At 47.8% G+C, this 24,300-nt stretch overlaps 1 protein-coding gene across 4 annotated transcripts in view; it reads left to right on the top strand.

The window, feature by feature from the left end:
* Window positions 1-2,524: 2,524 nt before the first annotated feature.
* The window catches only part of MIDEAS (mitotic deacetylase associated SANT domain protein), a 72,670-nt gene continuing 50,894 nt past the window's right edge, over window positions 2,525-24,300 (top strand). For 3 of the 4 annotated variants that reach the window (XM_061429398.1, XM_061429399.1, XM_061429394.1), the window contains exon 1: window positions 2,525-2,613. The gene's annotated coding sequence lies outside the window, so the exon portion shown is untranslated. The remainder of the gene's footprint in view (window positions 2,614-24,300) is intronic. The other variant, XM_061429397.1, reaches the window with a different exon arrangement.

Genomic DNA, 24,300 nt, shown 5'->3' with positions numbered 1-24,300 from the left:
CCAGGCAGCTTAGCTGGGTATCTCTGCCACAAGGGCTTTCATGAGGCAGCTGCTGGCTGGGGTTGAAGGCTTCACCTGAAGGCTTGATTGGGAGGGGGCCAAAGGGAGGTATCCCTTGTCAAGCTAACTCCTGTGGTTGTTGGGCGGCCTTGAGCCTCATCTACAGGGTTGCCTTACGACATGGCAACTAGCTTCCCCTACAGTGAGTGATCCAAGAAAGAGCAAGAAAAGAAACAGAGCACCGAAGATGGAAGCCACATTAGGTTTTTTTAATAACCTAGTCTCAGCAGTGACATCACATGACTTCTGCCACACGTGATTTGTTAGAATTGAGTCCATTAGTCTAGCCCACATTCAAGAAGAGGAGATTGTATAGGGCATGAATACCCAGAGGGAGGGGACCCCTGTTAGCAGGGGGCTGTTTTCGAGGGTGCCTGCAACAGCTTCTGCACTTGGTGATACTCCAGCAAATATGTCACCCTATACAGAGAAAAAGCGATGCATGTCCGTGCATGCATAAGTATCCTTCAGACATTTACACTGTCTGCTAATTATTCCTGGGCGTGCAGGAATACTGAATATTCATGAAACTGTGACTGAGAATTCAGAATCACAATACTGAACAAAGAAATATTCTGCTCTTGTTCTAGCGAAGATGGAGTATAACAAGATTTTCAGAAGCATATTCTCTCTATGCCTAGATTATCATCATCACCTGCTTTAAGCAGAGCACATTGAGAAATTAACTTCTATTTCACAATTGAAATGGACAATCCCTCCACCACCACCACCCCCAAATAGCGTGTTGGGAAAGTTTCAGAGAATTTATAATGATTGAGAGTCTAGTAATGAACTTATTTCTCAAAGCAAGATTGCTTTTCTCACCTGATACATGTGGTTATTTAAAATATGCCATTAATAATGCGAAGAGTTGACTCATTGGAAAAGACTCTGATGCTGGGAGGGATTGGGGGCAGGAGGAGAAGGGGGCGACAGAGGATGAGATGGCTGGATGGCATCACCGACTCAATGGACGTGAGTCTCAGTGAACTCTGGGAGTTGGTGATGGACAGGGAGGCCTGGCATGCTGCGATTCATGGGGTTGAGAAGAGTCGGACACGACTGAGCGACTGAACTGAACTGAACTGAATTAATAATGTCTCAGTAGAAATGAGAGCAGTGCATACAGGGCTACCATGTAGGGCCTTACATGTTGCTAGGAGACCGTCTGTCTTCATACTCCTAACCTTTGGGTGAGCCTGCCTTTGTGGTTTCCCACTCGGTATTAATGCAGACCTGAGGATAATTTCTCAGGTGTCACTTTCTATCAGTTTTACATCCACCTTTCTGGACAAAGCCTTCACTCAACTCTGCGGTTTCCTGTGCCTTCGTAAAAAGATGAAGCCTTGGAACAGGCGGTTCTGTGATCTGACCAATGTGCTAGTAGCAGCAGTATTTGGGGGAAAAGGGAAAATTGTTGAGTCCTAACTGATGCTTTTGAACCACCTTTGAAAAGGTCCCTGTTTTCACAAGTTACAATGAAGCTAATGTTTCTGTTATGAAAGCCCTCCACTGCCGTTTCAAACGTCTGCTTTTTTTTTTTTTTTAAACCACAGCAAAGGCTAACCGGTTTTCTCTCCAGCTTTACCGGATCAGGAGTTCTTCCTGAAAGACTGCCTCCCGAAAGACTGCCTCTGCCATTTAAACTACTTTGCTGCTACTTATCGGAAACTTAAAAGATGGCTTTTGGTTGTTGTAGTTTTTAATAGCGTGAGCTAATGTACTTTGGGCGATGATAGATTTCGGAGTTACTACTGCCTGAAGCTCCTTTTGTCAGGACGCCACCCTACTCTCCAAGTCACTTTTGGTCCATGACGAAACACAGACTTGTGTCAGGCCCCGAAGAGGTCTGTGAGTTGAGTATAAAGAAGGAGGTGGAAATCGCGAGGGAGGATTAGAACAAAAACTATTTTGCAGCCCCAACTTGGGTGCTGAGATTGCCCCCTGAAGTCAGTCATAAACGCTGTACGTCATGCGCCCTTATAATCCCTGGAAATGACGAAGGACAAGAGTGCCGATCATTTGAGGGGATGTGGGAAGAGGAGACTCGAGTTTTAAGGCCCAGCTTAGGCATTATTTGGTGCAAACAAAACAAAGGCAAAGCAAAAGCGAACACAGAGCCCCGTGTTTTCTAACATGATTTTCTAGCCTCAACACCAAACAGAAAAACTTTCTCTTCCTCCTTTCCCATCCTTTGTTTTCCTTGGAACTCCAGTTCTGGGCCCCTGAACCCCAACACCATCTTCCCGGATCCAGCACATCTTCGCGCGGAAACGACCAGGCTGGAGAGAGCCTCCCCCGGAGGGACGCAGGCGGACCGTAGCCCTCTTCCCTCCGCAGCCGAGGGCGCGCAAAGCCGGGGGCGCGGGCGGCTGCAGGGCCCGGCGCGCCACCGCGCGAGCTGCTGGGTCACCGCCCGGGCCGCGCCACCCGCTCCGCGAGGAAGTGACGACTGCGCCGTCCCGAGAGCAACAAAGTTTGAGTCTGCGAGCCCTGCTCGCCTGCGCCCCGAGCCCCGCGCCCCTCCGAGCGGCCCCGGGATCCAGCGCGCAGGTGAGTCGCGGGGCTCGGCGCTCCCCCTCCGCAGCCGCGGCGTCGCCGTGGGGGCCCCCGAAACGCTCGGGGTCCGGGCTCGGCGGCGCGGGCGGGGAGGGCCGGCGGCGCTGGGGTGGCGTGCGGGGGCCGCTGCAGGGAGCGAGCTCTGCAGCCGGGATCCAGGCCCCAGGCTGCGACCCTGTTTGGCCGCGGGATTTCAGAGCAGCCCGGGGCTGCAGCCGGGCCTCTCCAGGCACCATTGGCTAGCGCAGGGGCGCAGGGAAGGGGCTTCCCGCGGCCGGCGTCCGGGTCTAGTACTCCGCCCCGGGTGGGGGTGGGGGCAGCCATCCCGACAGGCTGGGCGCAGCCGTCCCCCAGCCCCCGCCCGGCTTCCCAGGGACGCGCGCTCTGACTCTTTGCAGCCCTCGCTGAGGTTGCTGGAAGGAAGTTAAAGGAGCTCCCCCCGCCCGCCCCCCCACTTTTCTTTGCTTGGCCCGACAGTGAGGAAGAGCACAGCCACTTGGAAGTTTGGGAAACACCCCTACGCATTTCCAAAAGGCAAAACCCAGAACGGCCCCAAAGTCCCCTTTGAACGAATTCCTCTGACTCCCCCACCCCCTTCTCCTCCTACACCACGTCCCAAGCCCGACAGTAATCACTAAGGCCTAACACTTTGCAATTTAGCCATAAAAACTGTCAGCACACCCACATACATATGTGAGTGTTTTCTATATAAAACTCCCAAAACCGCTTCCAGTGGACTCTGAGGCATCTCGCTCTTTTTCTGTTCTTCCAAAACTGCTAGGGCTTGCAGGAATGTGCTTGGGAACTTCGATGGTGGTTCGCGCCGCCTTCGGTAGCCTCGTGGCGTAGGGTTTTTTTTTTTTTAAAGAACAGCTGAGAAGTTTATGACATCTCTGCAAAGTAACTTGGGACTGGCGGGCCGGGCGGGTGGCGCCCGGGCTCCGGGGCTTGGAGTCTGGAACTGGAGCGGCCGCGGCCGCGTCGGGGACGCGTTGGTGTGTGCAGGAATGTTCGTCCGTGCGGCGGAGACTCCGACATGGGATGTCTAGAAGTTGAATGGAACAGTTCCTAGCAGCAGCTTCCTGCCGGCCTGTAATTACAGCATGATTGCACAGTCAGGCATTGTTGGCCTGGATGTTTATACACAGGCTATTGTGCAAGACCTCGGTGGCAGCGAACAAAACGCGCATTTGCATTGCAAATGCCCAGGACAGATCTAGGTCTGAGCTGCAGTCGCCGAGTTCTTTTCGGCCTTTCACCTTAGCGAGGTGATTTATTTCCTCGCCTCTCCCTTCACCTCGGATAATTTGCCAAATGGCCAGAGTAGAGTGGACCCGGGAGGGCAGGATCCTTCCACTCCCAACCTCAGGCAGCCTGAAAACTGTCCCAGGAATTGTACCCTTATTTGTGCCTGTAGAAAATGTGGGATGACGTCAGCAGGAAAAGGAGATGGGAGATGGCTATCGACCTCCCTAAACGGGAAAGCAGTTTGATTTAGCAAAATTGTATGGTGACTGGCTTGGGGCCTGGCTGCAAAGAGGACACGTCAGACATGTGTGACTGTGCTGGTGAGCTAGACTTTGAGCCGTCAAGTGTCAGATGTAGAAACTTAGTAGGTGGGTCCCTAATTCCTTTATTGTGTTCTGGGCAAAGGGAAAAGTGCTGGGTCTTTGAGACTGTTGTCTGTGGCCAGTGTCTGGGGTGGGGGTGGAGGAGTGACTCATATTCTTTTTCTCCAGAGGAACCCCTCCCTCCTTCCTGAGCAAGCCCGGCTACACGGACCAGGGTTGAGGGGGTCCTCACACCTTCTGAGCCACCGTACGGCAGGAAGGGAGCTAAGCCTTCAAGTGTGGAAATAAGGCAAACAGGTTTTCTTTGAGGGCCTCAGAGGTGGCTAACTGTAGCAGAGGGATTTAAAACAGAGTCACAAACATGGACAGGCTGCATGCTGGGCCTTTCTTCCAACATGCCAAATCTCAGCCCACTTTTTCCATGCCCTAGGCAGAAGGTTCTGCAAGGGCAACACTCGGCCCTGCTGAGGGAACTGTGTGACTCGGTGATGGGTACCCCTGGCCCGGCACCCTGGAGCTTCCCCGTGCCTGGCCTTCTCCCCAACCAAGGAACGGAGTTTCACCCAGAGGGAAAACACTGTTTTGCAACCTCATGCCAGCTGCATGTCACGGGCACAGTGACCATTTGTCCAACTAAAACATTAGGGCATAATCCCTGGCAGACACCTACGTGCTTCCAGAGACTCAAGGAAAAGCACGTGAAATCGGGACATCTCTGGAAAGTCTGGGACATCCAGACACAATTGCCACAGGGGAAGGAGGGCTAGAGCAAAAACACTGCAAAGGTGGGAGTTCCCATGAGTTGCAGTGTTGTGTACATTTGGGTTTTTACTGAACTTCACTGTCAAGGTCCTGTTAGCTGCATCACCTGACCAGGGCTACTTTAGTAAGAGCCCACTGGTATACAGCACAGTCTAAAGGGGAGGGGAGGGGAGCATTCCCTTCTGACTCCAGATTTTTTGTCTTCATATAGACCGTGCAGAGACTAAAAGTGCCCAAAGGCCCCCTGGGATTGTGGGAGGAGAGCGGGGGAGATGAACCTCTAGCAGAGGCCAAAGAAAGAAGGACTCAAGGCTTCCCTGGTGGTTCAGTGGATGAGAATCCGCCTGCCAAGGCGGAGGACTTGGGTTCTGTCCCTGGTCCAGGAGGATCCCACATGCTGAGGAGCAACCGAGCCCGAGTGCCACAACTGCTGAGCCAGTGCTGTAGAGTCTGTGCTCCGCAATATGAGAAACCACCACATCGAGAAGCCTGAGCACTGCAACTAAAGAGTGGCCCCCGCTCACCACAACTAGATAAAAACCTGTGCAGCAGCGAAGACCCAACGCAGCCAAAAAAAAAATAAAATAAATAAATAAATAAATAAATAAAACTATTAAAAAAAAAAAAAAGGAATCAGACACTCCCCACCCCTGGAACTGTAGAGCCGCCTGGAGCAATCGCCTGCCCTTGTCATCAGTTCAGCGTGGCTGATTTTTGTGCCTAACTCAGGCCCTTCCCTGGCTTGCTCAGCTTTGCCTCTGTATTTACAGAATTTGCAGTTGTACACAGCCCAGGTTAAGACCGGAAACTTAATCCTGACTTCCTCTCCCATTTTACGTAAATGCTGATTTATGGCCTAAAGTGACTGCCCGGTTTGTGGCCCCAGAACAACCCTGCCTCCTGCCTCACTATGCATGTGTAGGAACAATACCAACAAAGCTCTGCATCAAAACTTGACAGATTTTTAAAAAATCACTTTATTGTTTTAAGAGGAGAAGCTGTTTGGGTAATTAGGAAGCTCCCAGTAGCTTTGACAAAAACTCTGAGCCTCCACTTGAGAGGGGCAGATGGGGAAGTCCCCCTGCAAGACAGTGGTCTTAGTGTGGAGGCCTTTTACGCTCTCAGGCCCAGCATTTATATTTCTGTTCATCTGCCTCCTCCCAGCCGCCTCCCTGCACCACAAGCCTGTGTTTTGACATCACAACTAACCTCCAAAAAAGGAGGCAGAACCACTCCAGCCAAAAGAGGGCATTCCAGACTCTGAAGAAAGTGCTGCAGTTTTCCAGATGACTGGTGGTTCTGTCCTGCAAATTTGTTTCCTTCTTTAAAATGTGCCCCCCTTCTTTTCTCATTCTCACTGAAGCATCTCTTTGTGAGACCCTTAAACCTTTTTCTTTTCTTCTTCTTCTTCTACATGACACAGGGCACTGCTTTACGACTTTCTGTCTCAAGTGCCACTTGAAATACACACAGGTCTTTGAATGAGCCTGGGATAAAGGGCTCCTCTGTAATCTCATTTAAAAACGCCTGTTTGCAAGGGTCACCCTCCTGCTCAGCAACCTTCAATGGCTCCCCACTGTCTGCACGGTAAGGATCAAACTTCTAAGCTGGCAGTCGGGGCCTCCCACACAGGGGTCTGGCCTCCACTGCTCTCCTGCCCTAACCCTCTTCTCTGACCCTGTGACCCGCTCTGTGTGTCTGTCCAAACTGCTGGTGGCAAGCGTTCCTACCTTTCATGCTTTCCCGGAAGTCTGGAATGCCTTCTCTTTCCTCTCTCCCACTTGGCTTAGTCTTGCTGTCCTTTTTAGCCTTGTTCTTGTTTCTCTCTTTAAGGATTTCCTCTGTTCCACCCTGTGGGCCTCTCCCTGAGATTCCAGTAACATCCACTGGGGCCCCCTGATGGAGGAACCTTAAAACTTGGTCTAGAGGACTTTCAGCCTTGGATCATAGCTCCAATAACATCTTTCATTTGGCTTCATAAATGTGCTTTTGGGTGGATCAGCATTATCACTTTTAACTATACTGCAAGTCCCTGTTTTATATATCTTTGTCCTCCCTGGGGTTCCCAGGGGATGTCTGATAAGGAGGATGATGGTGTGATGGTGAGGTTGTAGCAGTGCAGTGGTCTTCAGATATTGTTGGCTGTGCATAGGCACACACACCCGAGCCAAGCACCAAGAACCACAGTTCCCAGTCTTTATTCTGAACATCTAGCCACCTTCCTCCTTGAGCCTGTTAGCCTCTCTCTGGTACCTCCTGGCTTTGTACCTCATTGTTCAGCTTCTTTTCCAGTGCCTCTTCCCCCTGGGTGCTAGACAGATCTGTCCAGCTTCAGCATGGGCTCCTCCTTGTCTTGATTTGAACCTAGCTGACCTGCCCCAGGATGTCCTAAGCCTGAGCACTGGCTGAGGAGGGGGAGACCTTCATTTCCTGGGTTGGCCTGGTCCTCTAAGGGAACCAACTGATACAAAGAACTGGGGAACTCTCAGGCAAGAATTATGAGTAAGGCAAAGAGATGCTTCCTGGTTGACTGCAGCTTTGATTTGCCCAAACAGGTATTGACCTATAAAACTAGACTATACTATAAAGCTGAGTCTTGGGGAGATCCTGGCTGAACCTTAACATCAGGCTTAACTGGGAGGATTCTGTTGACTCCACTCAGTTCTCGTGCTATTAATCTCAACCTTGCCGTATAAGCTAGAGTCTTTCTTTTTTAATTGAGATATAATTCACATACCATAAAATGCACCCCATATGCTAGATTCTTTAAAATTTTTATTTAAAAATAAAATCTGGTTGGGACTTCCATGGAAGTCCAGTGGTTAAGACTCTGCTTCCAGTGCAGGGCTGTGGGTTTGATTCCTGGTTGAGTAACTAACATCCCACATGCCAAGTGGTAAAAAGAAAATAAATAAATTTAAAAAATCTGATAGGTTCTTTTTTTTTTTTCCCCTCAGTTTTATTCTTCAAAGGATAATATACAACCCAAGTTGCCCATCAGCAAATGAATGGATTAAGATATATAATGTGAAGTTGCTCAGTCATTCCGACTCTTTGCCACCCCATGGACTGTAGCCTACCAGGCTCCTCTGTCCATGAAATTTTCCAGGCAAGAATACTGGAGAGGGTTGCCCATTTCCTTCTTCAGGGGGTCTTCCTGATCCAGGGATCGAACCGAGGTCTTCTGCTTTGCAGGCAGACACTTTACCATTTGAGCCATCAGGGAAGCCCATATATATATATAGGGAAGATATATACAGAATGGAATATTATCCAGACGTTAAAAGACTGAAATTCTGCCATTTGCAGCTTCATGGATGGACCTAGAGAATATTATGCTTCGTGAACTAACTCAGAGAAAGATAAAACTGTATGATACCACTTACATGTGTGATCTGAAAGGTAATACAGATGAATGTATATGCAAAATAGAAACAGACTCATAGAAAACAAACCGGTGCTTACCAAAGGGGAAAGGAAAGTGAAAGAGACAAATCTGGGGTATAGGATTAAGAGACACAAACCTCTATGTATAAAATAGATAAGCAGCAGGCATATATTATATATAGCATAGGAAATTATAGCTGTGATCTTGTAATAATTTTTAATAGAATATAACCTATAAAAATACTGAATCACTGTGTTATACACCTGAAATAATATAATATTGTATATCAACTATACTTGGATTTTTAAAAAACAGGTAATACATATAGTTCAAAATTCAATAGGGGTAAGTTATACAGTATAAGTGTTAGTTTCTCAGTCATGTCCAACTCCTTACGACCGTGTGGACTGTAGCCTGCCAGGCTTCTCTGTCCATGGAATTCTCCAGACAAGAATACTGAAGTGGGTTACCATTTCCTTCTCCAGGGAATCTTCCCGACTCAGGGATCAAACTCGGGTTTCCTGTGTTGCAGGCAGATTGTTTACCATTTTAGCCACCAGAAAAGTCCATACAGTGTAATAGTCAATATAGACAATAGATTACTATACAGATATATATATATTCTAAACAGCTGCTGTTGCTTAATTGCTAAGTCATGTCTCTTTGCTACCCCATGGACGGTAGCCCACCAGGCTCCTCTGTCCATGGGATTTCCCAGGCCAGAATATTGGAGTGGGTTGCCATTTCCTTCTCCAGGGGATCTTCCTGACCAAGGGGTCAAACTCAAATCTGCTTGGTGGGCGGATTCTTTACTGCTGAGCCACCAGGGAAGCTGATACGGATATAAACATATATAAATGGGCAATAGAATTAGAAAAATGATTATGTATTTTAACCTTGAGAGAAAGAAGACCTTTTTAAAAATTTTTATTTTTAGGAAGACCTTCTTAAGAAAAGGACAAAACAGAACCCATAAGAAAATATTGATAAATTTGATAACATAATATTTTGAAAAATTAATTTCCCATCCTCTAATGTTGCCCATTTCTTCAATCCTTAAGTGTCTCTGTCTTAGGCAACGACAATTTGTCATTTTTCAGCCATGCTTCCAGATGTGGCTTCTGCACATAGAAGAAAATATGAATATATAAACAAATGTTGGCATACCCTACAGAGTGTTCTGCATTTTGCGGTTTTCACTTTTAATGTGTCTTGGAGATTGTTCTATATCAGTGCCCATAGAGCCGCTTCACATTTTCCATCGGCTAAATTATATTCCACTGTCTGAAAATACCATCATTTATTTAACTGTTTTTTTTTTTAAATATTTATTTATTTATTTGATTGTATCAGGTCTTAGTTGTAGCACGCAGGACCTTCACAGCATCATATGGCCCACAGGCTCTCTAGTTGTGGCGCTCTGGTAGCCCTGTGGGATCATAGTTCTCCGACTATAGTAGCATGTGGGATCATAGTTCTCCGACTAAGGATCGAACTTAGGTCCCCTACATTGCAAGGCAGATTCTTAACCACTGGACCCCCAGGGAAGTTCTTTAACTAGTCTGTTGTTGAAGAGCATGTGTGGGTTGTTTCCAGTGTTTTGCTGTTACATGCAATGTTGCAGTCAGTATGTTGAATTCAACTTTTAACTGAAGTTTCTTGATGTACTTATAAGGGTGAAACTGGGATTTTCCTAGAAAACTATTTCTGAAAAATTGTGCATAAACTGCACTTAATAAACCCACATTGTCTAGAGTCTGCTGTTTCACAAAATTATCAGTTTTTAGAACTGATGAGCCTTTTCTAGCTTTAGGACCTTAGGGACTGTTATCATCCTGTTTTATAGTAACCGTAGTAACAGCATCTCAGAGAATTTAAAGCTGGAAAGGGTACCTGAGGTAACTCATTTTTAACTAAAAGGTTCAGAGAGGATAAGTGACTTCTCTGAGACTACACAGCTGCTCAGTGGAACTCAGTCAGGCGCAACCCCCACGTTCCATTTTCTTTCACCATCCTGCATCGATCGTCTTAGTCATCATAATCAGCAGTTCCAGTATTTGTAAACCAAGGGTTTTGTTTACAGTGTTCTCTTTAGTTTCCTTCAGGCAGTACACAAAGATTTAAAAAGAAGAAACTTGAAAGAAAAACAAAACCAAAAGCCAGGGTGAAAGCGAGGTCTTTAGAAAGACAGTGGGGTGCTAGAAGGCCCAGGAACACAGTTCTAGCACCCTCTGGGAAAGCCCGTGAATGCAAGACTGACTGTTCTCACTGGGCATAGGTAGAACAGCTACAGTTTTGCCAACACTGCATGTGGCCCAATCAGAGATCCCACCTGCCCCTTCTCTCCAGGAGGCTGGCAGTCAGCTTCTGAGGTTTATAGCCAGAGGGACCTGTCAGCTAAGAAAATGCAGTTTGGTGGAGTTGCATTTTCTGAGGATCAGATTCTAAACAGTGTGTCAGGACTTCCCTGGTGGTCCAGTGGCTAAGACCTGGAGCTCCCAGTGCAGGGGGCCTTGGTTTGATCCCTGATCAGGGAACTAGATCCCACATGCCGCAACTAAGAGTTCGCATGCCTCAGTGAAGATCAAGATCCTTTGTGCTGCAACTAATAAATAACAGTAAAATAAAGTCAGTGTGAAAAGTGAAAAATAAGAATGCAATCAGGGTTAACCTTGAAAGTCCCTTAGTAGGGCAGCAGGCAGCTGGCAGACACACAAGCTCTTGATACTTCATCTTAGGCGGTTCCTCTAGTTCTGGAAGAAGGTGTTGTTTCTAAGGTCAGGCAGCAGATAAAGTGGTTGGCTTGAACTTGGGGGCTCTGTAGTATGAAATATGTGTGTGTTCAAACAGTACAGTCTCACCCAGCATGCTGAATGCTAGTACTGTGACATCCCGCAGGCAGCAGGCTCGGGGCTCTTTGCCCAGGCTCACCCTTGAACAGACGGCAGGTTTATAATTTAGGAAATAACCATAGGCGATTAAGCAAGAAAGGTTCTTTGAACAGGTGAGTAGGGTGTGATACAGAGATCCATGGAGTGGGTTTTAAACCTCAAGATTGCAAAGGAAGGACTTAAGCTTTGGGTGACCTGTCATTGCTGTGGGGCTGGGAGAGGGCAGTGCCATGCATGGCAGACACTTTGCTCTAAGGCCGTAGTCCTCCCCATCTGCTCTCCTTCTCTCTCCTTCACCTGTCTCCCCTCCCCAGCCTCCCTACTGCTGGCACTTGTAAGAGGCCTGCGAGGAATCTACCCCATGAGCCTACATCCGCTTCCTCTGTGGCCTCCCAACAGCGTGTGCTTGGGACAACTTAGGGGTCAAAGCCACTCTTGGATCCTCATTTCCACTTGCACTGGAGGTTGGGGAAGGCTCAGGATTTTCCTTCAAAGAGCCTGTGCTGATGTATCCAGCTAGCATTTCGGATGTGAATACCCAGTAGCAGTGGAATGCTGCCTGTCATGGTTTATAGAATGATTCCCCTTCCCATTCTTCATTCAGTCACTCACGCCATATGCAAGGTGCTGGGGATGCAAAGATAAAGAAGAGTCAGCCTCCTGCTTCAATGGGTTCACAGTCCCTGAGGGAGACAGACATGCACAAAAGCTAAGAGCCATTAGTGCCACGGATGTCAGGGTGAAAGGATTCAGGGGTGTGCAGGGCTCAGAAGCAGGATGGGGTCACTTCGTCCAGGCCAGAGGAGAGTGGGACCATGGGGCAAGGTCTAGCACGGCCCCAGTGCCTTGTCCCATACCTGTACCCAATGAAGGCTATGGAATCAATGAGGATGAGGCTTTCTGGAGGAGCTGGTGTTTGAGCCGAGTCCTGAGGAAGGAGTAGGCGTCCACCAGGTGGCAAAGGGGGTCAGGGCATTCAAGGCACAGGGAGCAACTCAGGCAGGGCCTGGTATGGAGGTGTGACACAACACGGTTTGCTCTGGGAGCTACAGCAGTGGGTGTGGTGGAGCGCTGGTGGGAGGGGGTGCAGAAAGGGGTGGGCGGGGGCCAGGTCATGGGCCAGCCATTGGTGTCAGCAGAGAGATTTGGACCTTACTCTGAGGGCAGTGGGAGCCCCTGGGGTCCCATGGATGTGTGTGTGTGTGTGTATGTGTGTGTATGAGGGAGAGAGAGGATCAGATTGTCTTTTTAAAGATCACTCACTGTGATATGGAGGATTGACCGGAGACGGGGAAGTTGGGCAGCAGAGGGACCAGTGAGGAGGTCACTGCAGGAGGTCAGTGTGGTCCCTGGGGCGAGATGAAAAAGAGTCAGAGCCAGAGCGGCGCGGGAGGGAAAAGCTGGATTAGGAAGGTGTCATGGGAGTTGGGTTGACAGGCCTGGAGGTCCAACCAAATGAACAGAGCAAGGAAGAAGTTGGAGTGTTTGCTTAGCTTTCTACTTGAAACATAAGGGGGAAGGAGCAGGTTTTAGGGGAGGGACACTGAGTCTAATCTCTGGAGACAACTGCAGGACATTCGAGAAAGCAGTTCTAGTGGGCAGTTGGACACGTGGGTCTGGGGGCAAGATATACCACTGGAGGATGGCAGTGGGGAGCGTTGCTTCCCCCATGGACTCTAAGCAAGCTATCAATAAATGTATCATTTAAGTAACCAATAAACATATCATTTAAGTAAAAATGATTCCTTACTGTGCAGCTACAGCTTCTAGACAAGTTCCAGACAAATCCGATTACCTCCCATTAGCCCCCTGTTTGTCAGACATTCTGAAACAGACACTTGGGAATCACCAGGACACTGTTGGAGCTAGGGGACCTGATGGCATCACCCATGGAGAGCATGCAGTTGGAGGTGAGGGGATCCCCATTTAATGGGTACAGTACGAGGGGAGTCAGCAACGGAGACCAAGAAGAAAGGAAGGACATCAGGAGAGCTTGGTGCCACAGATGCCAAAGGAGGAGGAAGCGTTGCATTTTACGACAGCAGAGATCATTATTTTGTTCACCGAGTACAACACATGATACATATTTTCATATGTCTTTTATTGAGTTGAAATTGATCACCTATTCATCCCTGGGGACATCAAGAAAGAGAGGACTGAAAGGAATGATTGACTTAGGAATTTAAAAGTTCCTGTAGTTTTGCCATGAGTAGGCTCTTCTCATTTGATTTAACCTCTTGGAGAAATAGGTGGTACAGGTACCACCTGCCCCAGGGTTGGAGTGACATGTGCAAGTTCTTGAACTCAGGTTTCTTGACTCCCAAGTCCACCCTGCCCTGAACTGATGGGGAAACAGAGAAGAGTCCAAAAGAGTGGTAATGCTTTTAATTTCTGGTGTTAATTCCCCAAATTGGGGCATCTACTTAGAACCTGGGTAGGATGGATTGCTATATTCAGCATTTATGTCTTTTTGTTCATATCTGTGATTATAAGGTGGCTATAATCCTCTCCTATGTACGAGTATTTAAATGAGACTTTTCTCAGAGGGAAGGATAGAAGCTTGAGCAAAGGTGTTGTCTCGGGGGGCCAGAGGAGTCTGTAGAGGTCGAAGGACATACTGGGGTAATCTAGGTCTTTGGTCTGCAAAAGCAGAAGCAGACTCTGGCTAAATTAATGAGAAAAGGAATGTATTGGAAGGATATCTGGTGACTCACTGAATGTCCTGGAAATCTGGAGAAGGAGGCTCAGAAATCTATCAGGCTCTGTGTGAAGCTGCGTAGCTGGAACCGAAGACAAAGTGATGATGCCTCTGGCCTGGCTGCCAGCTAACCTGAATGCTGCCACCATGTCTGGAATGAGTTTTGAACTCTCCTTGATTCTTTGTGGTGTCACTCAATCCAGAGGCAGAGCCCAGGTGGAGCATCTGGTTGGCTGGCTTAGGTCACATGCCCATGTTCTCATACATTCTGGAGTTACAGCTTCCCCAGTGGCAAGTGAAACTCCTCCTTCCACAAGGACTCACAGCACCAGGTTCCTGAAACCTGAGGATGGGTGCACAGGCCCGGTGAACAGATGTCTATCATGGAAGCCAGAGCCCATCCTAACCCTCAAACTGGGAATATTGGACAGTGCAGTTGATAGGAAGTGGAGACAGGGCATCCCCTTTAGGCCACTGAAAATATCCACGTTTTGATCTTCTTTCTGAATCCTTTAGTTTCCAGCTAAACTTTAGGATCCTTTTGTGCTTTTGAGTGTTTTATTAGCAGTTGGGTTTTTCCTCTGGAATCTGAATGATTCCAGTGGAAAAGAGAGCTCATCCCAGCATCTGGATCCTCCCTAAACATTTGGAAAACTTCAGTGCTGCCTTGTAAGAACCGAGGCCAAGGCTTGGCTCTCTCTTGGCAGCTACAGCGTGAATTCTGTTTCTCCTCTGGATTGGGCAAGACCCACGGGGCCATGAGGTGTTTGGGAGGTGCTGTCTTGCTTTCCACTGGAGGTTGGAGTTTTGGCTTCAGGCTTGGTTTGTGGAGGCTTCCCTGGTGGCTCAGATGGTAAAGAATCTGATTCTGCCAGTAAAGAATCTCCTGCTGTGCGATTCTGTGCCATTCTTAGGTTTGATCCCTGGGTTGGAAAGATACCCTGGGGAGGGGAATGGCTACCCACTCCAGTATTCTTGCCTAGAGAATTTCATGGACAAAGGAGCCTGGCAGGCTATGGTTTGTGGGGTCACAAAGAGTCAGACACGACCCAGAGACTAACACTTTCACTTTTGCTTGGTGTGTGGAATGATTGCGGTCCCTGGTGCCCAAGCTGTCCAAAGCAACAGGACTGGGCCCTTCTCAAGTTCTGATGATGTCAACCTGGTGGAGGCGTTTTAGCCAATATCCTGGCTGAGAAAGAACTAAAGGAGCTAGGGCTTCATCTACCTGGGACTGTCAGCATTGCCAGTCACATCCCTGCCCAGTTTCTTCATCCAGACGAGGTGTTGATTAGGTGAGCGTCAGCTCCCTTCCTGCCCCCAGGCCCTCTGGTGATAACTCTTTGAAGTAAGGGCATCTTGCATGAAATCTTGGTCATTCAGTTCCAGTAAACTTACATGAAGCAGTTCATTTGCTTTAAAGAGAAAAATGCAGTTTTGAACTTTTGGACTCATGGCTGTGGTGGCTGCTAGTGTTTCAGATTTTTTCCCCTGGTGCCTGTTGGTGGGGAGCTGCTGCCTCCACGCAGCTGAGTGTGTTAAGGGCCGAGTTCTTGCATCCTGGACTGGAGGTGAGGCCTGAGCCTGAGGCCTGCTTACCAATGTGGGGTCAGGGTGACCCCCAGGAGGGACGAGCAGGAGTGTTCCGGGCCAGTGTTGGCTCTGGCACAATTTGCCCCCTTTGGCCCATTTCTGTCCAGATGAAACAGAATCGCGTTAAAAACAACACTGAAGCAGAAAAAGAAGTCTTGAGGGATCTGAGTTATGTTACTGAAACACAGCTTTGATCGTGAAAGTGAAAGTGTTAGTTGCTCAGTCATATCCGACTCTTTGCGACCCCATGGACTGTAGCCTGCCTGGCTTGTCTGTCCATGGAATCCTCCAGGCAAAATCATGTCACCCCTCTTAAAAACCTTTCAGGGCTGCCCAAGTCCTGCAGGAGGAAGCTCCCCATCCTCAGAAAGGCACCCTAGGGCCTGGGAGCCCCAGCCCACCTCTCCTGCTGCACGCACTTCCCTCGAGCCGCCCTTTATGTTGTCTCTGCTCCTCAGCACGGCGGTCAAGCCCCTGTGCCTTGTGCGGTGCTGGCCCCCTGCCTGGAACGTCCTCCCTGTCCGTTTGCTGGCAGATGCCCACAGAGCCGGCCAGAAGTCACCTGCTTCCTTGCTGCCTTCCTGAGCCTCCACCCTAGCATTTCTAGTCGCACTTCCCCATAGGAGGAGGCTGGCATCAGCCGCAGGTGTGCCTGGCTCCTCCCTGGCCTGGCACAGGAAGGTGTCGGTGATGTGACTGGAAGGGTGGCCTGAGGGGATGTGAGGATGCAGGGGGAGGCGGGGGACAGGCCCAGGACCTGGCCTAGGTCCAGGGCACTTGTGGTGGGTGAGCTGATAGTCTCCCTTGGCACCTGCGGATGGAGCCAATACCCTGGGGGTTTTGCTGTTGCTCTGAGCCTGAGGGAGACCCGGGTGAGGAGAAGAAGGGGATTTAGGGCCACAGAGAGCCAGCACCTGGGTCCCCCTCATCCTGGAGAGGACTCTGAGGAGGCGGTGGCGGTTAGGAGCTGGTTTGAAGGTGGCAGAGACTTCCCTCCCCCATCAGCCCAACCCCTGAAGAAGGAGAAACACAAGCTGCCCTCGGAGGACGTGCCCGGCACTGTCTGCCGGCTTTGCACAGAGAAGGAACTGGGGAGAACGAGTCAGCCGACCTTGAGGTTTTAAAATGAAAGCCCTGTTGAGCCGAGTGGTGGTCAGGACGGGCTGCACTGCAGCTTTTCCTGTCGGAGGGGGCGGACGAGCACCCCCTGACGACGACTGCAGCAGGGTGCCGCAGGAGCCCCAAAGCAGGTACTTGGGGTCTCCTTCTGTCTATAAAATGAGATACTTAGACACATGTGGTTCTTTTCCTGCTCAGAAATTCCCCAAACCTGTGAACGGAGCCTGGCAGGCAGTGTAATTTATGATGCCTCACAGTGGGACCCGTGTTACCTCTCAGGGGCCCTCCTGGTGTGGAACAGTTATCAGGGGTCTGCATGCCACTTAAAGAGAGAGCCGTGGAAAAGCATCTTTCCTGCCATGGCTGATGGGGTAGACTTTCTTTCTGAAAATATTTTCTTTCTCCAAGTCGGCCTCCCTTAGCGGCTGAGCCTATACTCACATAGTCTACTTGACTGCCGGTGAGTGCGTGGCCTCTGTTGTTTGCAAAATATGTTTGCAGAACCCGAAAGCACATAGTATTTCTAGAAGCTCCTTTAGGAACCCACTGAAGTGTGTCTTTGTTCTTGGCACCTGGAAGATCAGCCCAGAGGAAGCTTGGGTGGTGGGGTGGGGTTGATGTCCTGGGGAGGTGTTGGCCCACTTGCAGATTTCTTTTCAGATCTGCTTTTGTTTCTGCCTCCTTGGGACCAGCTCCCTCTTCCTGTCCATCTCAGTCCTCCACCTTCTCACCCACATCTCTGGCCTCCTTCCTCATCCCTCCCCAGCAAATTCAGTGGAGCTCCCTCTAACATCCATTCAGTTGTAGGGTTTATGCTCCAGATGCCCAACCCACAGGGGGAGCTGGGAAAAGTGGACTGACTTTAAGGGTAGATGTTGATTGGCAGGATTGGAAGGTGTTGTCAAGAAAACTACTTTGGAAAATAGATAATCCAGATAACTCACACAAAGAAATATATCTTTAAAATGTAGAACTTGAAGCCATAAAAAATGTTAATTTCCTTTTATGTATTAGTATTACTACTGGGAATTTATTCTAAGGAAATAATTCTAGATAAGAAAAGAGCTATACACACCAAGATATTTGTAACAACATCATTTGAAATAGCAAAAAACTGTTAAACAGCCTGAGTGTTCCACATGGCTACATAATTTGTGATACTTAGACTCAGTGGACTATTGTGCCAACAATAGTCTAGTATGAAGTAGTATGAATAGTCTGTTAGCCTAGTATGAAGATGATATTAATTCATGGGAAAATGTTGAAGAATTGTGGAAAAAATGGCTTCTGCTTTAACAGGCAAAACTGCACATATACTTATTCAATGAGGGCATAAAAACTGGTCACATTGGCTGTGGTATAAATTGGGATAAGGTAAAAAAAGATTTTACCTGGAGGATTCCATGGACAGGGCGGCAGTGAGGAGATACCCCTCGTCCAAGGTAAGGAGCAATGGCTGCGCTTTGCTGGAGCAGCCGTGAAGAGATACCCCATGCCCAAGGTAAGAGAAACCCAAATAAGACGGTAGGTGTTGCAAGAGGGCATCAGAGGGCAAACACATTGAAACCATACTCACAGAAAACTAGTCAATCTAATCACACTAGGACCACAGCCTTGTCTAACTCAATGAAACTAAGCCATGCCCATGGGGCAACCCAAGATGGGCGGGTTATGGTGGAGAGATCTGACAGAATGTGGTCCACTGGAGAAGAGAATGGCAAACCACTTCAGTATTCTTGCCTTGAGAACCCCATGAACAGTATGAAAAGGCAAGATGATAGGATATTGAAAGAGAAACTCCCCAGGTCAGTAGGTGCCCAATATGCTACTGGAGATCAGTGGAGAAATAACTCCAGAAAGAATGAAGGGATGGAGCCAAAGCAAAAAGAATACCCAGCTGTGGATGTGACTGGTGATAGAAGCAAGGTCCGATGCTGTAAAGAGCAATATTGCATAGGAACCTGGAATGTCAGGTCCGTGAATCAAGGCAAATTGGAAGTGGTCGAACAAGAGATGGCAAGAGTGAATGTCGACATTCTAGGAATCAGCGAACTGAAATGGACTGGAATGGGTGAATTTAACTCAGATGACCATTATATCTACTACTGCGGGCAGGAATCCCTCAGAAGAAATGGAGTAGCCATCATGGTCAACAAAAGAGTCCAAAATGCAGTACTTGGATGCAATCTCAAAAACTACAGAATGATCTCTGTTCGTTACCAAGGCAAACCATTCAATATCACAGTAATCCAAGTCTATGCCCCAACCAGTAACACTGAAGAAGTTGAAGTTGAACGGTTCTATGAAGACCTACAAGACCTTTTAGAACTAACACCCAAAAAAGATGTCCTTTTCATTATAGGGGACTAATGCAAAAGTAAGAAGTCAAGAAACACCTGGAGTAACAAGCAAATTTGGCCTTGGAATACGGAATGAAGCAGGGCAAAGACTAATAGAGTTTTGCCAAGAAAATGCACTGGTCATAACAAACACCCTCTTCCAACAACACAAGAGAAGACTCTATACATGGACATCACCAGATGGTCAAACACCGAAATCAGATTAATTATATTCTTTGCAGCCGAAGATGGAGAAGCTCTATACAGTCAGCAAAAACAAGACCAGGAGCTGACTGTGGCTCAGACCATGAACTCCTTATTGCCAAATTCAGACTGAAATTGAAGAAAGTAGGGAAAACCACTAGACCATTCAGGTATGACCTAAATCAAATCCCTTATGATTATACAGTGGAAGTGAGAAATAGATTTAAGGGCCTAGATCTGATAGATAGAGTGCCTGATGAACTATGGATGGAGGTTCGTGACATTGTACAGGAGACAGGGATCAAGACCATCCCCGTGGAAAAGAAATGCAAAAAAGCAAAACGGCTGTCTGGGGAGGCCTTACAAATAGCTGTGACAAGAAGAGAAGCGAAAAGCAAAGGAGAAAAGGAAAGATATAAGCATCTGAATGCAGAGTTCTAAAGAATAGCAAGAAGAGATAAGAAAGCCTTCTTCAGCGATCAATGCAAAGAAATAGAGGAAAACAACAGAATGGGAAAGACTAGAGATCTCTTCAAGAAAATCAGAGATACCAAAGGAACATTTCATGTAAAGATGGGCTTGATAAAGGACAGAAATGGTATGGACCTAACAGAAGCAGAAGATATTATGAAGAGGTGGCAAGAATACACAGAAGAACTGTACAAAAAAGATCTTCACGACCCAGATAATCACGATGGTGTGATCACTGACCTAGAGCCAGACATCCTGGAATGTGAAGTCAAGTGGGCCTTAGAAAGCATCACTACAAACAAAGCTAGTGGAGGTGATGGAATTCCAGTTGAGCTATTCCAAATCCTGAAAGATGATGCTGTGAAAGTGCTGCACTCAATATGCCGGGAAATTTGGAAAACTCAGCAGTGGCCACAGGACTGGAAAAGGTCAGTTTTCATTCCAATCCCAAAGAAAGGCAATGCCAAAGAATGCTCAAACTACCGCACAATTGCACTCATCTCACCCGCTAGTAAAGTAATGCTCAAAATTCTCCAAGCCAGGCTTCAGCGATATGTGAACCGTGAACTTCCTGATGTTCAAGCTGGTTTTAGAAAAGGCAGAGGAACCAGAGATCAAATTGCCAACATCCGCTGGATCATGGAAAAAGCAAGAGAGTTCCAGAAAAACATCTATTTCTGCTTTATTGACTATGCCAAAGCCTTTGACTGTGTGGATCACAATAAACTGTGGAAAATTCTGAAAGAGATGGGAATACCAGACCACCTGATCTGCCTCTTGAGAAATTTGTGTGCAGGTCAGGAAGCAACAGTTAGGACTGGACATGGAACAACAGACTAGTTCCAGATAGGAAAAGGAGTACTTCAAGGCTGTATATTGTCACCCTGCTTATTTAACTTCTATGCAGAGTACATCATGAGAAACGCTGGACTGGAAGAAACACAAGCTGGAATCAAGATTGCCGGGAGAAATATCAATAACCTCAGATATGCAGATGACACCACCCTTATGGCAGAAAGTGAAGAGGAACTAAAAAGCCTCTTGATCAAAGTGAAAGTGGAGAGTGAAAAAGTTGGCTTAAAGCTCAACATTCAGAAAACGAAGATCATGGCATCCAGTCCCATCACTTCATGGCAAATAGATGGGGAAACAGTGGAAACAGTGTCAGACTTTATTTTTTGGGGCTCCAAAATCACTGCAGATGGTGACTGCAGCCATGAAATTAAAAGACGCTTACTCCTTGGAAGGAAAGTTATGACCAACCTAGATAGCATATTCAAAAGCAGAGACATTACTTTGCCAACAGAGGTTCGTCTAGTCAAGGCTATGGTTTTTCCTGTGGTCATGTATGGATGTGAGAGTTGGACTATGAAGAAGGCTGAGCGCCAAAGAATTGATGCTTTTGAACTGTGGTGTTGGAGAAGACTCTTGAGAGTCCCTTGGACTGCAAGGAGATCCAACCAGTCCATTCTGAAGGAGATCAGCCCTGGGATTTCTTTGGAAGGACTGATGCTAAAGCTGAAACTCCAGTACTTTGGCCACCTCATGTGAAGAGTTGACTCATTGGAAAAGACTCTGATGCTGGGAGGGATTGGGGGCAAGAGGAGAAGGGGATGACAGAAGATGAGATGGCTGGATGGCATCACCGACTCGATGGACATGAGTCTGAGTGAACTTCAGGAGTTGGTGATGGATAGGGAGGCCTGGCGTGCTGCGATTCATGGGGTCGAGAAGAGTCGAACACGACTGAGCGACTGATCTGATCTGAAAACAAGATTTAGGTGACGTGGTCATGAATGGAGTATTTGTGTGTTTAAAATTGCTTTATATATATATATACATTTATATAATACTTTAATATATATTATATTTATATCAATATCTCATTTAGTATTCTTGCCTGGGAAATGCCATGGACAGAGGAGCCTGGTGGGCTACAGGGGTCACAAAAGTGTCAGACACGACTTAGAGACTAAATAACAACAATATTTATATCAATATAACACGTTATATATTAATACACTTTACTATATTATACTTGGGATTCCCTGGTGGCTCAGAGGTTAAAGCTTCTGCCTGCAATGCGGGAGAGCTGGGTTCGATCCCTGGGTCGGGAAGATCCCCTGGAGAAGGAAATGGCAACCCACTCCAGTATTCTTGCCTGGAGAATCCCATGGACGGAGGAGCTTGGTGGGCTACAGTCCAACGGGGTCAAAAAGAGTCAGACATGACTGAGTGACTTATATTATACTTATATAACATTATATCCACATACTTTAATATACATTATATTTATACAACATTTATATTTGTTGTTGTTGTTCAGTCCCTAAGTCGTGTCTGACTTTATGACCCCATGGACTGCAGCACACCAGGCTTCCTTGACCTTCACTATCTCCTGGAGTTTGCTTAAACTCATGTCCACTGAGTCGATGATGGCATCCAACCATCTCATCCTCTATCACCTCCTTTTCCTCCTGTCCTCAGTCGTTCCCAGCATCAGGGTCTTTTCTAATGGTTGATTCTTCACATCAGGTGGCCAAAGTATTAGAGCTTCAGCTTCAGTCCTTCCAATGGATATTCAGGGCTCCCTTGGTGGCTCAGATGGTAAAGAATCCGCCTGCAATGCGAGAGGTCTGGGTTCGATCCCTGGGTTGGGAAGATGCCCAGGAAGAGAGCATGGCAACTCACTCCAGTATTCTTGCCTGGAGAATCCCCATGGACAGAGGAGCCTGGTGGGCTACAGTCCATGGGGTCACAAAGAGTCAGACACACTAAGCACAGCACACAGCACAGGTGTTCTTTAGGATTGACTGGTTTGATCTCCTTGCTGTCCTACTTTAATATATATTATACTTATATAACATATCAATGTATAAGCTTATATATATTTTACTTGTATTACATAATTATATACTTTTCTTTAAAAAAAGACCTTAAGGTATCAATGTCTTTGGATCTGGGTGGGAGGGAGGCCCCAGGGGAGGAACTCCAAACCTCCCATCTGCTACCACCTGAAAGAAAGAATTGGTATGTCTTATCAGCACGCTGCACTGCAGGGGCTGGAGAAGTCAGATTGGCTAACTGAGTCTTTTAGTAACAGGAGGCCTGACTTCATAGGCTGACTAACTACATAACTTTGGGGCTCCCAGCATGGACTCTGCCTGGTGCAGGCAATCCCCAGTGGCCTCAGAGTCCCAGATGATTGTTTGCACCTGGGTTTCCAGGGCTCCAGCTCAGTGAGCACATGTGGCCTTGAAGTTGAGACTCTGGCTCTGAGCTGCCCACTCACCTCTGCCTGGTCCCACAGGCCTAGCCACAGCGGGAGGCAGATTCTCTCTTCTGTCTGCAGTTCACACAGGCAGCAGAGAGGGTGTGATTTGCAAACTGACCTCCTGTGGCCCTGCCTGACCCAGGTGGAGCCCCAGTGACTTTGTGTCTTGGGTGTTTGCAGGGTTGCACATATTCATTATGGTATTGAAACTTAGAAAATTAGAGTTGCCCTTTAACCAACCTCGGGGTGGGGGGGAGCTTCCCTTGTGGCTCAGCTGGTAAAGAATCCTCCTGCAATGCGGGAAACTTGTGTTCGATCCCTGGGTGGGGAAGATCCCCTGGAGAAGGGAAAGGCTACCAGAATACTCCAGTATTCTGGCCTAGAGAATTCCATGGACTGTATGCAAAGAATCAGACACGACTGAGCGACTTTCACTTCACTTTAACCAAGCTCAGGAAGGAAGCCCCCACGTTCATCCAGTCTCTCTCTCTCTGGCTTGGCCGGCAGGGCCCTCTGACCCCTCCCATCTTGCCAAGAGCTCTGCTGGGACTTGCAGCTGCAGGTGTGGCCTGTGGCTGAGCAGCTGACTGTCTTCTGACCATCTCTGACCACCTTGTGTCTCTGGCATCTCAGAACCTTGAGACGCCTAGTGAACGGCCTTCTTACCCACCACTCCCCCTTGGATTTGCCTCCCTGTGTGGAGCCTTCTCCCTGTCTTTTTTTTTTTTTAATTGGAGTATAGTTGCTTTACACTGCTGTCAGTTTCTGCTGTATAGCAAAACGAAACGGCCATCTATCCCCTCTTTTTTGGATTCCTTTCCCATTTAGGTTGGGCTTCCCTGGTGGCTCAATGGTAAAGAATCCACCTGCAGTGCAGGAGATGCAGGTTTGATCCTTGAGTCAGGAAAATTCCCTGCAGAAGGGCATGGCAACCCACTCCAGTATTCTTGCTGGGACAATCCCATGGACAGAGGAGCCTGGTGGTCTCCCTTCCATGGGGTTGCATAGAGTCAGACATGACTGAAGTGACTGAGCACATGTGCCCGCCCGTTTAGGTCACCACAGAGCTCTGAGTAGAGTTCCCTGTGCTATACAGTAGGTTCTCATTAGTTATCTGTTTTATACACAATAGTGTATATACGTCAGTCCCAATCTCCAAAATTTATCCCCAACCACCGCCCCTCTCCCCAGCTTTCTGTCTCAGTATCCATGCATTTGTTCTCTACGTCTGTGTCTCTATTTCTGCTTTGCAAATAAGATCATCTTTGCCATTTTTCTAGATTCCTCGTCTACGTGTTAAGACATGATGTTTGTTTTTCTCTTTCTGACTTACCTCACTCTGTACGACAGACTCTAGGTAGCCTTCTCGGT

The sequence above is a fragment of the Bos javanicus genome, chromosome 10, assembly GCF_032452875.1.
Source record: "Bos javanicus breed banteng chromosome 10, ARS-OSU_banteng_1.0, whole genome shotgun sequence".
Taxonomy (NCBI): Eukaryota; Metazoa; Chordata; class Mammalia; order Artiodactyla; family Bovidae; genus Bos; species Bos javanicus.
Note: the sequence above shows the minus strand (reverse complement) of the source record. Positions and strands in the feature narration are given on the sequence as shown.